Here is a 16,196-nt window from a genome sequence, read left to right as displayed (position 1 = left end):
CTCATTAACAAGATGCCGGAAATTTTGTACGTTTTTCATCTCATTTTCATCAACGTTTACATGTTAGTTTTTAGGTTAATAATGGATCATTTAGTACATATTTATGTGCATCTTCATGGATTCATTTAGCTAAGAATTTCCATTCAAATCAGCCACATTTTACTTCATATGAACATCACGATTTATACAAGTTTGTGCATGTAAGAATACAACCATAACATGTAATTTTCGAAATTCAAACCAAGAGTATATGTAACGGCTACATATTGCACACACATAAACACATAATTTCGGACAGCATGCTTAACATTCACATAACTCCAAACATACATACATGAACATACTCAACACAAAAACACATAACATCCCTAATTTCTGCCAGCAAACATACCCAACCGACAAATCGATGGGAGCTAGTGACAGGGAACATGTAAGGGGAACAACCCTAGTTTTCGGAGTAGATTCATCTGAGTCCTAAGGGACCCTTGGGAAAGGGACAAAGAGTAAGAAAACCCATACCTTATTTTGACGTTTATTCAATGCACGACCTGCTGTCCAACACCCTCTCCAAATCACGTTCAAGTCTGAAATTTCAACACCAAACTCGACGGAAGAACTTCCCTTTTTGCCTAAGGTTTTTTGCTATGTTTTGATTATATTTTTCGTGTGAATTCTTCAAGTGTGTAGTATTTTGTAGTTTTTTTGTTCTTGTATGTCTGTTAGGTATAGAGAATCGTGAAACAGAAAGTGAGTGGAGTGACGTGAGAGAGATGAACGTAAGAGAGTAGTTTAGGATTAGGGGTTTTAGTTTAGGAATTAGTCAAACTGGAAATCCTTATTAATTTAATAAATGTATGATTTAAATAGCATAGTGAAATTACCATTAAGATCTTAAAAAAATAGATTATAACCTCAAAGTGAATACATTTAATTGAAGCTTCCATTGGGGTTCGAACCAGGGTGGAGTGACCACAATGAATGGGTCATTTCGGGTCGACTAGACCTGAACCCTCAACTTAATTATATTAATTAATAAATTAATTAATTCCTTATGGTAATTATTATATTAACCTTGTCCTGGAAAAGACCATTTTACCCCTTGACCCTCCAAACCTATGATTTTCCCTTTTTAAGTACGGTAAAGACTCATCCGAGTAATCTTCGTATTCGAGATCCCTACATTGCTGGAATCAACCTTTTCTAACTCAACTAACTCCCCAAGTTTGATTGCTTATCTGTAGCAAGGGTTCATAGGGCTGGTTCTACGCGCATCAATCCTTGTGAACCCGGTCTAATCGAAGGCATTCTAGACATATTTAGCATTACTTAGCAAATCAATTTTTCCTTGTGAACCAGGTCTAATCGTAGGCATTCTAGACATATCAAGCATTACTTAGCAAATCAATTTTTTAGGGTTGTTACATTATCCTCCCCTTAGGAACATTCTTCACCGAATGACACTTATTACTATCTAGCGTAATGTAAGTCAAATCATAACATAGATACTATACACAATCAAGCAATAGCAAGAAAGAATGGAGAGATAAGGAAACTAAGACTTAAGAGTAGGAAGTCTAACCTCAAGGGATGAAAATATAAGGGTAGCGGGATCTCATGTGGAACTCGGCATCCCATGTAGCACCCTCAACAAGATGATTCCGCCACAATACCTTTAGTGTAGCAACCTCCTTGTTCTTTAGCTACTTGATCTATCTGTCTGAAATCTCAACAGGTACTTCCTTATAGAAAAAGTCTTCGTCGATACCCAAACCATTAAAAGGTAAAGTCGATGTTGGATCACCTAGGCACTTATTTAACATAGAGACATGAAAGACAAGATGAATAGAAGCTAGCTATGCAGGCCATGCTAACTCATACGCCACCTCACACACACGTTGTAGGATCTCATATGGCCCAACATACCTCGGACTTAACTTCCCCTTCCTGCCAAACCTCATCACCCCCTTCATAGGTGATTTGTTAAAATAGACCTGGTCACCCATATAAAACTCTAAGGGCCATTTTCTGTTGTCTGCATAAGACTTCTACCGACTGTATGCAGTAGTCAATCTATCCCTAAACACCCTGACCTTATCTAATGCCACATGAATGATCTCTAGACCCAAAATGGATGACTCTCCAACTTGGAACCACCAAATTGGAGACCTACACTTCCTGCCATACAGTTCCTTAGACGGTGTCATCCCAATGCTGGCGTGATAGTTGTTATTATATGAGAACTCTATGAATGGCAGATGGTAATCCCAACTACCCCTGAAGTCAATCACACACGCCATCAACATGTCTTCCAATGTCTTACTGGTGTACTCCGTATGCCCATTCGCCTGAGGATGAAGGTGAGTACTAAGCTTCACCTATGTACCTAAGCTCTTCTTGAAGGATCTCTAGAAGTGTGAAGTGAACTGAGATCCTCTATCTGAAATGATAGACAAAGGAATCCCATGCCATCTCACAATCTCATTAATGTAGAGTCTCGCATAATACTCGGCTCTGTAAGTAGACTTAACAGGGATGAAGTGGGCAGTCTTAGTCATCCTGTGCAGAATAACACATATGGAGTCATGTTGTCTCTTAGTCTTCGGAAGACCAACCACAAAGTCGATATTAATGGCCTCCTATTTCGATGTCGAAACCACAATAATCTGAGTAAAACTGACATGCTTAAGATGTTCTGCCTTAAACTGTTGACAATTAGGATACTTGGCCACATATTCAGCAATGTCCTTCTTCATGCCATCCCACCAATAGATCTGTTTAAGATCATGATACATCTTGGTTGAACCTTGATGTATGTAACATATTGAACCATGGACCTCTGCAAATATCGTGGTCCGCAAATCATCAACATCTTGTACCTACGGATGTCGTCATCTCCTAAAGCAGAAGACTAATTCATCTTAACCAAGTCCTTTAGCTCCATCAACACAGGATCAAGATGCTGACCCTCCTTGACTTCAACTACTAAGGATGATACATATATAGGATGAACTGAAAGACCCCCACTAGTAGAGTCAACCAATTGCACACTCAGTCTGGCCAATCTGTGTATATCTTTCACCAACTCCTCTTCTTATCCTCAACATGGGTTGTACTTCCCATTACATCATACTCAAAGCATTATCTACAACATTAGCCTTACCGGGATGGTAGTGAACATTCATGTCATAGTCCTTTAACATCGCCAACCACCTCCACTAAAATATTTTAAACTCCCTCTGTCTGCACACGTAAAGTATACTTTTGTGCTCTGTGAACACATCCACATGCACTCCATACAAGTAATGCCTCCACAGTTTCAATGCAAAGACCCCAACTGCCAACACAATGTCATGAGTGGGATAATTATTTTCATGAACCTTGAGTTGTATGGACGCATAAGTTATCACCTTACCACCCTCCACGAGAACACAACCCAAACCAACCCTAGATGAATCACAATAAACAGTTTAATTCTTACCACACTTAGGAAAACTAAGCACCAAGGCTGAATTGAGTGTATCCTTGAGCTCCTGGAAACTCTTTTCACAAGTCTCCGTCCATTCAAACATGGCCTTCTTTTTAGTCAAGCTGTAAGTGAGGAAAAAATGGAAGAAATCTTCCACGAACCTTGGATAATAACCAGCCCATCGCAGGAAGCTACGAATATATGTGGGAGTAAGAGGTTTTGGCCAGTTCTTAACATCCTCAGTCTTTCTTGGATCTACCTCTACAACTTTGTTGGACACAATATGACACAGGAAGGTCACTAATATATGCCAAAATTCGCACTTGCTGAATTTGGCATACAACTGGTGTTGTCTAAGTACCTGCAAGGTTAGTCTCAAATGTTGTTCATGCTCGTTCTTGGTTTTAGAGTAGATGAGAATGTCATCAATGAATAGTATGATGAAAGTGTATAGGTATTCATGGAAGACCCTGTTCATGAGATCCATAAATGTAGCAGGTGTATTCGTGAGACCAAATGACATAACTTGGAACTCATAGTTACCATAACGGGTATGAAATGCTGTCTTTGCGATATCTTCATTCCTGACACTTAGATGATTGTACCCTGAGCGAAGATCAATCTTCGAGAAGAAACAAGACCCTTGGAGTTTGTCGAACAAGTCATATATTCTGGGATATGGATATTTATTCTTGATAGTAACTTTTTTGAGCTGCCGATAATCGATACACATTTTAAGGGTTCCATATTTCTTTTTCACAAACAACACTTGAGCGCCCCAAGGGGAAATGATCGGCTGAATGAAACCCTTATCAGTGAGATCTTTTGACTGTAGCTTCAACTCTTTGAGTTCATCTAGAGCCATTCTTTAAGGAGGAATTGAAATTGGTTCATTATTGGGTTCTAAGTAGATACAAAAGTCAATCTCTCGAGGGGGAAGAACTCCAAACAAATCATCAGGAAATATATCTTGGAACTCATTTACCACAGGCACTAGGTCTATGGAAGTAATGTCATTATCTAAATAGTTAACACTCACAAAATAACACAAAAACCCCTTGGACATCATTTTATTGGCCTTAAGGTTCGAAATCAAGGGATTTGGACGACTCGAGTAGTACCTCTCCCAGACTAGTTCTTCTTCATTAGGGAAACAAAATATCACAACCATACTACGACAATCCGTATAAGCATTAAAACTACAAAGCCACTGCATGCGAAGAATAACATCAAAATCATGCATTCGTAACTCAACCAAGTCTATACACATAGTCTTACCACATACAACTACTGGGCAATCCTTGTATACTCTATCAGTTCTTACATTTTCTCCTAAAGTTGTACTAACCACTATAGGATCATGCAGAACTTCAGGAAATATATCAAAAGTGAGAGCAAGTAAAGGAGTTACAAAGGAAAGCATAGACCCCGGATAAAGTAAAGCATAAAAAGAAGTTGAGAATACATGCAGTATACCTGTGCCAAATCCGTGGACTTATCGTGCTCCTCCTTTCCATTTAGGGCGTAGAACCTGTTCCTCTTAGGAGGCTCGGCTGCAGCTGCACCCTGTGGACTAGGCCTAGGCTGACCATTACCTCTCCCCTGATCCCTATTCTGTGGGCATTCCTTAACCATGTGTCCGCTCTTACCGCAATCGAAGCATGCATTAGTGCCCTTTCTACACTCTCCACTGTGAGCACGGCCACACTTATCGCATTTCTTTCTGGGAAGGCACATATAACCTTCATTGCCCTTCTTGGGCTCGGGTTTGCCTCCCATAGGTGTTGTACTCCTCTGAATGTTAGAGTTCCCTTAACTCTGTTGCCTTTTTTTTAATCTGGGCTATTCATGGATGCAAAAATTGTTTTTGTTGCCTCCATTTGTAGGACCTACCTGATCATGAGGCTTAGCCCTCCTAACATCATGGACGCCACTCTTCTTCCGGCTGTCTTCCACCTGACATGGACCATCAACCTTAAGAGGTCCATGTTATCATGGAGCATGGCAGGCCGACACTCCTTCTCTAGATATCCGATGATTCCTGTGAGGAACCTACTCATCTAATCCATATTATTAAATAAAGGGGAAGTAACATACCTGGATAGTTTTACAAACTTCAGGGAATACTCCTTGAGTATCATTGATCCCTGCGGAAGGTTGATAAACCCCTTAAGCTTGTCCACCCTCATCTCCCTAGGGAAGAATCTCTCCAGGAAGGCTGTCTTAAACAACTCCCAAGTGACCGGAACTCCCCCCAAAGCTCGTCTATCCTGCCACAGCTTGCACCATGTCTGTGCAACATCCTTGAGCTCATAGGAAGCCTGCTCACCCTTCTATGTATTTGTGGCCCCCATGGCCACCAAAATATTGTATAACTCATCCACGAACACCTAGGGTCCTCTGATGTTTTGGACCCGGTGAAAATAAGAGGATTCATCCTCGTGAAGTCTTGTAGACTGTCAACTATGCTATGTATCGGTCGGTTTTCCCTCTCAACATTCTGCTGGTTGACCTTGAAGGTCATAGCCTTGGCCTATGTAGTGATGGTCTGTGCCATCTGGGACAGAGGTGCCCGCACCTCCAAATCAGTCAACCCAGCTGGGTTAACCGGCATAGCCACTCCTTCAGCTGGAGACTGGGGTAGAACCTGATTGTCCACAGCAACTGCTCCTCCTCTCCTCTTACCAATGGTTATCCTTGTATTCATTCTCTGAAAACAACAAGAATTGATGTTTGACACGCTCATAACATCAAGAAATTAGACATTAGGAAAAGGAACGATAAGATGAGAAGAAGGGAATTTTCCTACGCATCATGTAGTCTCTAATTCAGGATAGTAGTGCACTTCACTACCATAACATAAAAACTACTCAAAATGGTTGATAATAACTTATTATCCTCAGAATTTAACCTACTTCTCTGATACCAACATTGTCACAAACGGAGTCAAGACCCAGACGAGACCGACGTCGTTGACCTCTCAGAGGTCGCAGACAAGCCTACATAGGTGATCGTTACTTCATCTAGGTTAATTTTAGCAGAAAATTTGAACTTTTTGTTTCGTAACATGCATGGAAATCATTCTACTTAAATTCATATAGGTTAACCATCAATCATCTAACATTAAGAACATCAAAAGAAAGAAATAATTCAATACTACGTTAAATGTATACTTGCCAAAATTGCACAAATACAATGTCTGAAATAAAACATGAAATGAAACACTAGTGGAACATGCTCCACTAGCTAAAGCCTACATCTAAGCTAGAAAATAACAGTAGACATCCTCGAAACCATGAGGGCCTAAAAAATCCGGATGAAAGCTCCACGTTCGAAAAGCTTCAATGTCGTTCTGTAAGCTCTACCGTCCACATGTGCCTGTACCTAAAAGTAGAAATTGTATGGGATTAGTACACACTTGTACTAAGTATGGGTATATGCAAGCACACACCAAGGACTTGCATTAGTAAAAATAGTTCTTTCCTAACAACAAGATTAAGGGAGAGTCAAGTCAGTGGACTTGCCAAATTGGGATTAGGAAAGTCACGGGGGACTTGCAAAACTTGAATTATGAAAGTCAGGGGAGTAGCAAAATTAGAATTAAGAAAGTCAGGGGACTTAAAAATTTTTAATTAGCAAAGCCAGGGGACTTGCCAAATTTATGTTAGGAATGATATGCCATGAGAGGAACATGCATCATTATACGTATCATATTTTACACTGCATATAACATCTTACACATAGCACATAACATATTGCATATAGCTTATAACATATTTCATATCATTCTTTCATATGCAATGAGACCTTAGAATCATGGACTTTACATTAAGACTTCCCCAAAATGAGGGCTCAACATATGGGACCCCAACTAGGGAGCCTTCTTTAGCAAACACAGATTCTGCGTTGTTCATTCATACGTACTTCATTTCATTCATTCCTAAGATAGTGTAAACAAGAGCCATACCTAGGATGTAGTTTAAGACTCTCATCGGGTTTGATGTGCAATGGTCAAGAATACCCTAATGTCATTATTTGAGTCTAGATCACTCTTGATTATCCTATCCTAACACCTTTTGTATCGTTCATATCATTATGTGCATTATTTGAGGCTGGACTCATTGATTGATTTGGAAACTTTAACTTTAACCGATCTAGATTATGTGAGCATCATGAAATCTAGTGTCTCCCCCACACCGAAAAGAGGTGGAATCACCAGCTAAAGTGACCCAAAACATGCTTGCATATATGGGGGATTGAACCATGTAAGACCCCTATATTGGAAGTATAGGTTCAATGACTAAGTTATATAAGGAGTCCCATACCCAGCATGCCGTATAGTCCCATCTCATTAGAGTTACATGAACCTCCACCCTTCCCGAAAGAAGGCATCACCGCTCATAGCTAGCCTATCGGTGCTCAGTATAAAGTTCCATTACATTAAACTCATACGTCATGGAAGTTGGCTTGTAGTATGATGACATCATAGCTCAATAGATGATTTCTGATCTAGTCTTTAGTATTAAGTATAACATAATCTAAATACTTTCGTTAGAGTGTTCATAGAGACTGGTCTATTCTTTAGCTTTACACACTCATAGGTGAGTATGTTTTGGTTAACATTTTCTTAGATTCACTTGAGATTGCTCTCATCTTTCACATTAGCCTCTTACCATTTTGTTACCACATTAATTAGATTTAGCATATTTTCTCTTCGTAATTACTCGCTCCTTTTTAAGTGAATGTTAATTTCATCTAATGTCAATGCACTTGGCCAATTAGTGTATTTCACACTCTTACTTGACCCTTCAAGGGTTTGATCATTTCGTTACATACATCTTAGGTTCACTGACTTTACATGTATAATAGACATATGGGTCAACACATACAAGCCATGAATCTTCAATCATAGTTCGTTTAAGTTATTCATATATTCCTAAGATTATGTGTTAAAAGACTTATTCATCTTGTAAGTATGCCAAGATCTTGGTTTCGATCTATGTAGGCAACATTGTTTTTGAACATTTATTCACGTATGACTTATGTATCAACATGGAATTTGGGGAAGAGAACCCGATTTCGAATATCTTTTACAACACTTAAATTTTTATTTATTTTTGTTCGATCCACATGTCTTGGGGACTCAAGATCGAGCACCAACGCCTTCATTTCATTTTTACCTTGATTTCTCTCTCTATTTTTTGTTCATTGGGACTGAAAGGATGTCGGATTGAACCCCCACAACCTCATTTTTTTTCTAATTCTCTCCTTCATGACCGAGAGGGTGTGGGATCGAACCCCCACTGCCCCTCTATAATTTTCTCCTAAAATTCTTTTTATTCTGCCACAGGTCGTGGGTTCGATTCCCACACGCCTCAACTTTTTATCTTTCTTATAATCCCTCACTAAATCTGACTGAGAGGTGGTGGGTTTGAATCTAACTCCTCTCATTTTTTATTTCTAACATTTCATTTTCGGTCAAGGTCACAGGTTCGAATCTCCCTTGCCACATTTTTTTTTTTAATTTACATTATTTCTATGACTTTTATCATGGTGAGGTCATGGGTTCGACCCTCAATGATCTCAATTATTTTTCTTCATTTTTTTTTCATAACATGTTAATTGACTTAACTTCACCAAAACTAACATCAAAGTGCTGGAATTTTGATCAGAATTTTTCAGCTTATTTTCTCACCTCTTTCACGTTAAATGTGTATACGTTTGGAGTAGTTTTTAGTGAGTTCTTTAGGTGCATTTTCATATCACATTCTTTAAAGAGTTATCAATCAAATCAACATATTTACATCACTTATCTTGGCCGAAACGCATCCACAAGATGCTTGAAATTTTTTACGTTTTTCTGCTCATTTTCACAAACATTTACATGTTAGTTTTTAGGGTAATTCATGGATGATTTAGTACATCTTTAGGTGCATTTTCATGGATTTATTTAGCTAATAATTTCCAATCAAATCATCCACATTATACTTCATATGAACATCACTATTCATACAAGTTTTTGCATATAAGAGTATAACCATAAGATGTCATTTTTGAATTTCAAGATTATATGTCACGGCTAAACATTGCACAAACATAAACACACAATTTCGGAAAGCATGCTTAACATTCACATAACTCCGAACATACATACATGAACATAATCAACACGAAAACACATTACATCCCTAATTTCTACCAGCAAACATACCCAATCTACATATCGATGGGACCTAGTTACAGGGAACACGTAAAGGGGAACAACCCTAGTTTTCGGATTAGATTCATCTGAGTCCTAAGAGTCTCTTGGAAAAGTTACAAAGAGTAAGAAAATCCATACCTTATTTTGAAGTTTATTCAACGCACGACCTGCAGTCCAATACCCTCTCCAAATCACGTTCAAGTCCAATATTTCAACACCAAGCTTGACGAAAAAACTTACCTTTTTGCCTAATGTTTTTTCTTATGTTTTGATTATATTTTTTGTGTGAGTTCTTCAAGTGTGAAGAATCTTTTTAGTTTTTTCTATTCTTGTACGTTGGTTACGCAGAGTGAATCGTGAAAGAGAAAGAGAGTGGAGAGACGTGAGAGAGTAGCTTAGGATTATGAGTTTTAGTCTAGGTATTAGTCAAACTAGGACTCCTTATTTATTTAATAAAAATCTGATCTAACTAGCTTAGTGAAATGACCATAAATCCCTTAAAAATTTATTATGACCTCAAATTATATACATTTAATTGAAGCTTCCATTGGGGTTCGAACCCGGGTGGATTGACAAACGTGAACGGGTCATATCGGGTCGACACGACCCGAACCATCCACTAAATTAAATTAATTAACAAATTAATTAATTCCTTAGGGTAATTACAATACAACCCTTGGCCTGGAAAAGACCATTTTACCCCTAGACCCTCCTATCCTATGATTTTCCCTTTTTAAGTACGGTAAAGACTCATCCGAGTAAATCTTCGTATTCGAGAGCCCTACATGGCTTGACCTGACCTTTTCTATCTCAAATAACTCCACAAGTTAGTTAGCTTGGCTGTAGCAAGGGTTCTGAGGTCTTGTTCTATGCGCATCGATCCGTGTGAACCCGGTCTAATCGTAGGTTTTCTAAACATATTAAGCATTACTTAGAATATCAATTTTTTTGGTTGTTACACTATGCATATCTTTTACTAACTTTTTCTGATTATCATCAACATGTGCGATATTACCCATAGACTTCAAACTCAAAGCATTCCCAACCACATTAGCTTTCCCAAGGTGGTACAGGACACTCATATCATAATCTTTTGAAAGTTCAGACTACCTTATTTTATGGAGATTTAATTCTTTTTGGGTGAACACACAATGAAAATTCTTATGATATGTGAACACCTATACATGCACTCCATGTAGGTGGTGTCTCCATATTTTCAAACCAAACACTATCGCTACTACTTCAAGATCATGAGTTGGATAATTTTTCTCATGCACCTTGGGTTTCCCAGAAGCATATTATATAATTTTACCATGTTGCATGAGGAAACAACACGAACCTACTCGAGAGCGTCACAATGTATCACAAACCCTTTTGCGCCCTTCGGCAAGGCAAATACCGCAGCGGAGGCAAGCTTATCTTTCAACAATAAAAATTCTTCTCATATGCCTCCGTTAATACAAACATATCCTTTTTGAGTCAATGTCGTTACTAGAGACGCGATGCATAAAAATCCCTCAATAAACCTCATATAGTGCCTAGCCAAACACAAAAACCTTCGGATGTCGGAAATAGTCAAAGGTCTAGGACAACTTTTTACCGCTTCCATTTTTCTAGAATCTCCATTTCCCCTTCCCAATAGACAATGTGACCAAGAAAAGCAACTGATCTCAAGCAAAATTTGCACTTACTATATTTGGCAAAGAGTTAATTGTCCTTGACGACTTTCAAAACTATCCTCAAATGGTTCACCTGATCACTCTCATTGTTAGAATATAACAACATGTAATCAATAAAGACAATCACAAACAAATAAGGATAGCTTCGAAAAACTTGACTCATAAGGTCCATGAAAGCCGGGGGGCATATGTTAAACCAAAAGACATGACTAGAAATTCAAAATGACTATATCTTGTTTCAAATGAGTTTTAAGAATATCAATACCTCTCACTCTATTTTGGTTATAACTCGACCTTAGGTCAATTTTTTAAAAGTAACTCACTCCTTGGAGTTGGTAAAACATATCGTTGATCCTAGAGAGTGGCTAATTATTCTTTATAGTGACCTATTTCAATTTCCGATTGTCAATTCACATTCGAAGAGATCCACCTTTATTTTTCACAAATAACATTGTGGCACCCCATGAAGATATGCTCGGTTGAATAAAACCCTTATCTAGGAAATCCTTGAATTGAGCCTTTAATTCTTTCAGCTCGGCTAGGACCATTCGGTAGGATTTAGTGAGACTGTTTTCATATACGAGAATAAATCAATGCCAAAATCTATTTCCTGTTCGGGAGGAATTCTAGGCGAGTCATCGGTAAAGTCTTCAAGAAACTCCTTCACTACGCGGACCGACACTAATGTAGGAGTCTTAAACTCAAGATCCTTGATTCTCACAATGTAATAGAGACATCCCTTAGAAATCAATTTACAACCTTTAAGACATGATATGATTTGACTTTTATGAGCTACGTTCTCTCCCTAAAATTCTAAAATGGGTTCATTTAGAAATTGGAACTTTACTACATGAGTTCCACAATAAATGGAAGAAAAACAAGCATGTTGACCATCCATCCCAAAAATGACATCAAACTCCGACATATCAAGTTCTACCAAATCAACCAATGTGACTATATTAGGTAATCCAATGGGACAGCCCCTAAAAACACTTTTAGTAACTATGGAATCACCCTCTGGGAAGAAACTTAAAAGGGATCATCTAAGACATTGGGAAGCATATCAAATCTCATAGACACTAAAGGGGTTACAAAAGATAAGGTGACACCATGATCCAACAATGCATAAACATTAATTGAAAATTCTTGCAACATACCGGTAACAAAATCCGGAGAGCTCTCTTGATCACCTCGGTGTTGGAGAGCATAAAAAATGATTCTTCTTAAGAAATCGGAGTATGGAGTATTAGTAGGAGCTTGGGTACCATCTTTCTTTTTGGGTGTACGGATTGGACAATCTTTCAATTTGTGACCACTTTTAACACATCCATAGAAAACACCCATACCGGCTAAAATGAATTAAATGACAATTAATAAATACCTCTAATATAAAAAACATTAATATAAAATAACATTTAGAGGGTTCAAAATTGTTAGATATCAAACTCAAAATCACATACTTCTGGTGGAAATATAAAAAGATATATATCAACTATTCTTAAGAGAAACATTTTATTCATGTAGTATGTTTTTGCTTAAGATCCAACACTGTATACTCTTCTCTTCAGTTATCTGCCGACAACTTGATAGTATGGTTCATGAGAGCTTGGTAGTTTTCTCCCATAAATAAAAGAGTGAAAATGTGTTATGTGAGCCAAAAGTCCAAGATACTTAGTAATTAAGAACAAATGGGATACACTGGTTTTTTCCACTAGCTTGTCCTGCTCATCCAAAATAAAATTAAAAACTCCACGCAACTCAAATTTCCAAAATTATGGGTCTACTTTTACGAACATTAAGTCAAAATATATAGGATATACCAGAACAAAAATACAAAACTATGTGACAAATTTATTCAAAATAATGTTGTCCTTTTCTCAATTCCCCTAACATTTTATATATGAGTAACCTATATGAGGATGAAAACATAACTATATTATTGATCAACTAAGCTTCAACTTCAAATTAGATGGGGTTTGTTTCATTAATTCTCCTCATCTATTCTTCTTTAGTCAAGCCAAATTCACTGGAACAAGTTCTTTGATTGCAAATTACGGCTTTAGAAAACAAAAGTTTTCCCGAATCTATCACTTCCCCTTACACCGAGATTCAGGTTTCATAACAGAACAAAACCACTGATGATTTATAAATTGCACAAGAACTTAAAGTTATAGGGATTTCCCACTGAGTAAAAACAACAAACTGAAATGTACAAGTTTCTATCATTATATGAGTCCTCTATCTATTCTACTTTATTCAAGATAATTTCACGGGAATACTAAAAACCTTATCACTGATCGCAAAATTAGGAACTCTAGAACATTAGAGATTTCCCAAATCTCTCACTTTTCCTTGCAAACCTACAATACTCTAAAATAGAACAAAAACACAAAATGATTTACAATATACACCAAAAATAGACACTTATAGGGACATTCTTTTGAGTAACAACACAAATAGAGTCCTTTACGCAGAGGTGAATAGATGTGATTGTAGCTCACTACAAAACCTTAAACGCATATAAAATATGTGATATGATATGACATTTTATGGTAATGAATGAGTGGTGATACATTAATGCCAGGAGTAAGACGCTATAAATAAATTAGAACAAATAAGTTTATTGGGATCTGATGTCACAAATATTGATTGTTTTGATATAACTCTCACAAAATGACAAGAGAGCTCATCGTCCAAAGTTATTCATATGTAAATTCATTGCAACAAGTGTAAACTAAAAAAAAGTTAAAAATAATCGAACATGATCTTCATTGGATTGTTATTTTATGAGGTAATACCAATTCACCAAATGCAGTTCCCAAAAACAATTCCATAAGTTGGTATTTCTTAAACTGTTGGAACCATGGAAATCAATTGCTAAACTATATAAAATTCTTGTTTAGTAAAAGGCAGAGGAAATAAGAACTCTATTGTCATACAACTCTTTTTATAAGGCAATTTTAAGGTAAAGGTCAAAACATGTAGCCTCCAATATCATGGATTAAGACAATGGGATGGCCAAATGGAAGTCAAAAATAACAAACCTTTTCACATATCTCAAAATCTCATAATATAGGAGACTAAGAAGAAATAGTTATTCCAATAACATATGTCTAAACAGATGAAAAATAAAATGCATAGATATGAAAAATATATTATACAATACTAACATAAAATGAAGCATATCCATAGTAAAAATAATCAAGCTGGTAGCCGGTGTGAATAGCTGGAAAATAAATGCTATATTTTGCAATTATACTATTTAACTAAAAACTCAAAGCTGCAAAATTTAGTGAAATTTTAAATTGTACCGGTATATTTGTGATTTTACATTGTGTAAACACTTATAAACCGGATCGAATTTTTATAAGTTGTTTGTTGATGCTTTGATAACTTGAGGAAAACATAAACATTTGATTTTATTGACTACCAAGGACATTTCTTGCCCATTTAAAAAAAGAAAAAATGTGGTGTGAGAACAACTTTTCTTAATAACCTTTTAACATCAAAAGCATGAAAATCAATTTGTAAGAAAATGTCATAGCTGAAATACTAATAGTTGAAAAGGAGAAAATAACGAAAAGAGTAGCAACATAAAATTTGAATGGAAACATTCACGCACAGGATAAGCAAATAACAATCACAATTCAAATCTAAGAGTTTATTCTAAATAAATCAAATAATTTAATATAATATTTGGATTCGAAACTTTAACAAAAATATAATAAGAACTATTTTATTTGAGACTTCTGATTAGTTTGTTGGTAGACATGGTTGTTGTTATTCTTGCAGCCATTGACAAGAGTTTGCTGCTTCACTGGTCGGAGAAGCCTTTGGTGTCAGTGTTGTTTGTTTTTATTTCTATGTGAGCGACTGTTGGTGGTTAATTCTCTGTTTCTCTCGTGGTTGTTGTTGGTTGTTGTCGCCGGCTGCTTCTATTCGTAGTCGTTGGTTCTTGGTGGCTTGCTGCGCGAAGCTGATGTGTACTTAAGCGGCAACACAGGAGAGGAGAGGAAGAGCAGTTGCTTGTGCTGGCAGAGAGGGAAAAGAAGAGAGGCGGAAGAGGGGCAGAGAGGAGAGGAAAATGATGTCTCCTCTTGTTCTCACCCAAAGTGGTGGACATCGAAGAGTCAAAGAGGAACAAAAGATGGTGGGTTATGGCGGATCTAGTGAGTTGAAGAATGAGGAATTTAGGTTTGGTCATTTGACATATTAAAATAGAAAAATCTAGGAAATTGTATTTTGACCGTAGGATTATTTTAAATGAGAGGCTAAGATAGAAAAGATTAGATCAACGGTCATGGTTAAAATATAGGGTAGGGTTTAAATAATAAATTAGCGAGAATTGCAACGAAATTAGTGATGCTTCCCAACATCCTTCGCTTTTGAATAAATATATACATTTTAAAAATATTATATTGACGGATATTTTTGTCTCGATATAATATAATTTTTGTAAATTATATCTAATAGTTTAGCAAACTTTTTTCCGTTACTAATTTCGTTACCCAATATTAGTTAAATTTGTCACCACTATGTTGTTACTATGTTCGTTGGTAAAATTATGCTCTAAATTTTCCCGCTAATATTAAGCAATGGATTAAGTATTCCATTTCAAATCTGTTGCCATAACAAAAATAATCATACATTAAATTTGCAAGAAAATGATTATTCAGTCGCAAATATGTCATTATATAGTGACAGAATATTGTTTGTCGCTAAAATCCATCGCTATGTTCTTTTTTTAGTACTTGTAACGACCTGTTTAGTCGTTTTGAGCAGCAAATTTTATTTCTGGAAAAACTGTGTGAGTCGACGGAACCCACGACGGACCGTCATGGGCACGACG

Source organism: Solanum pennellii, chromosome 5 (genome assembly GCF_001406875.1).
Source record: "Solanum pennellii chromosome 5, SPENNV200".
NCBI lineage: Eukaryota > Viridiplantae > Streptophyta > Magnoliopsida > Solanales > Solanaceae > Solanum > Solanum pennellii.
This window is presented reverse-complemented; position numbering follows the sequence as displayed.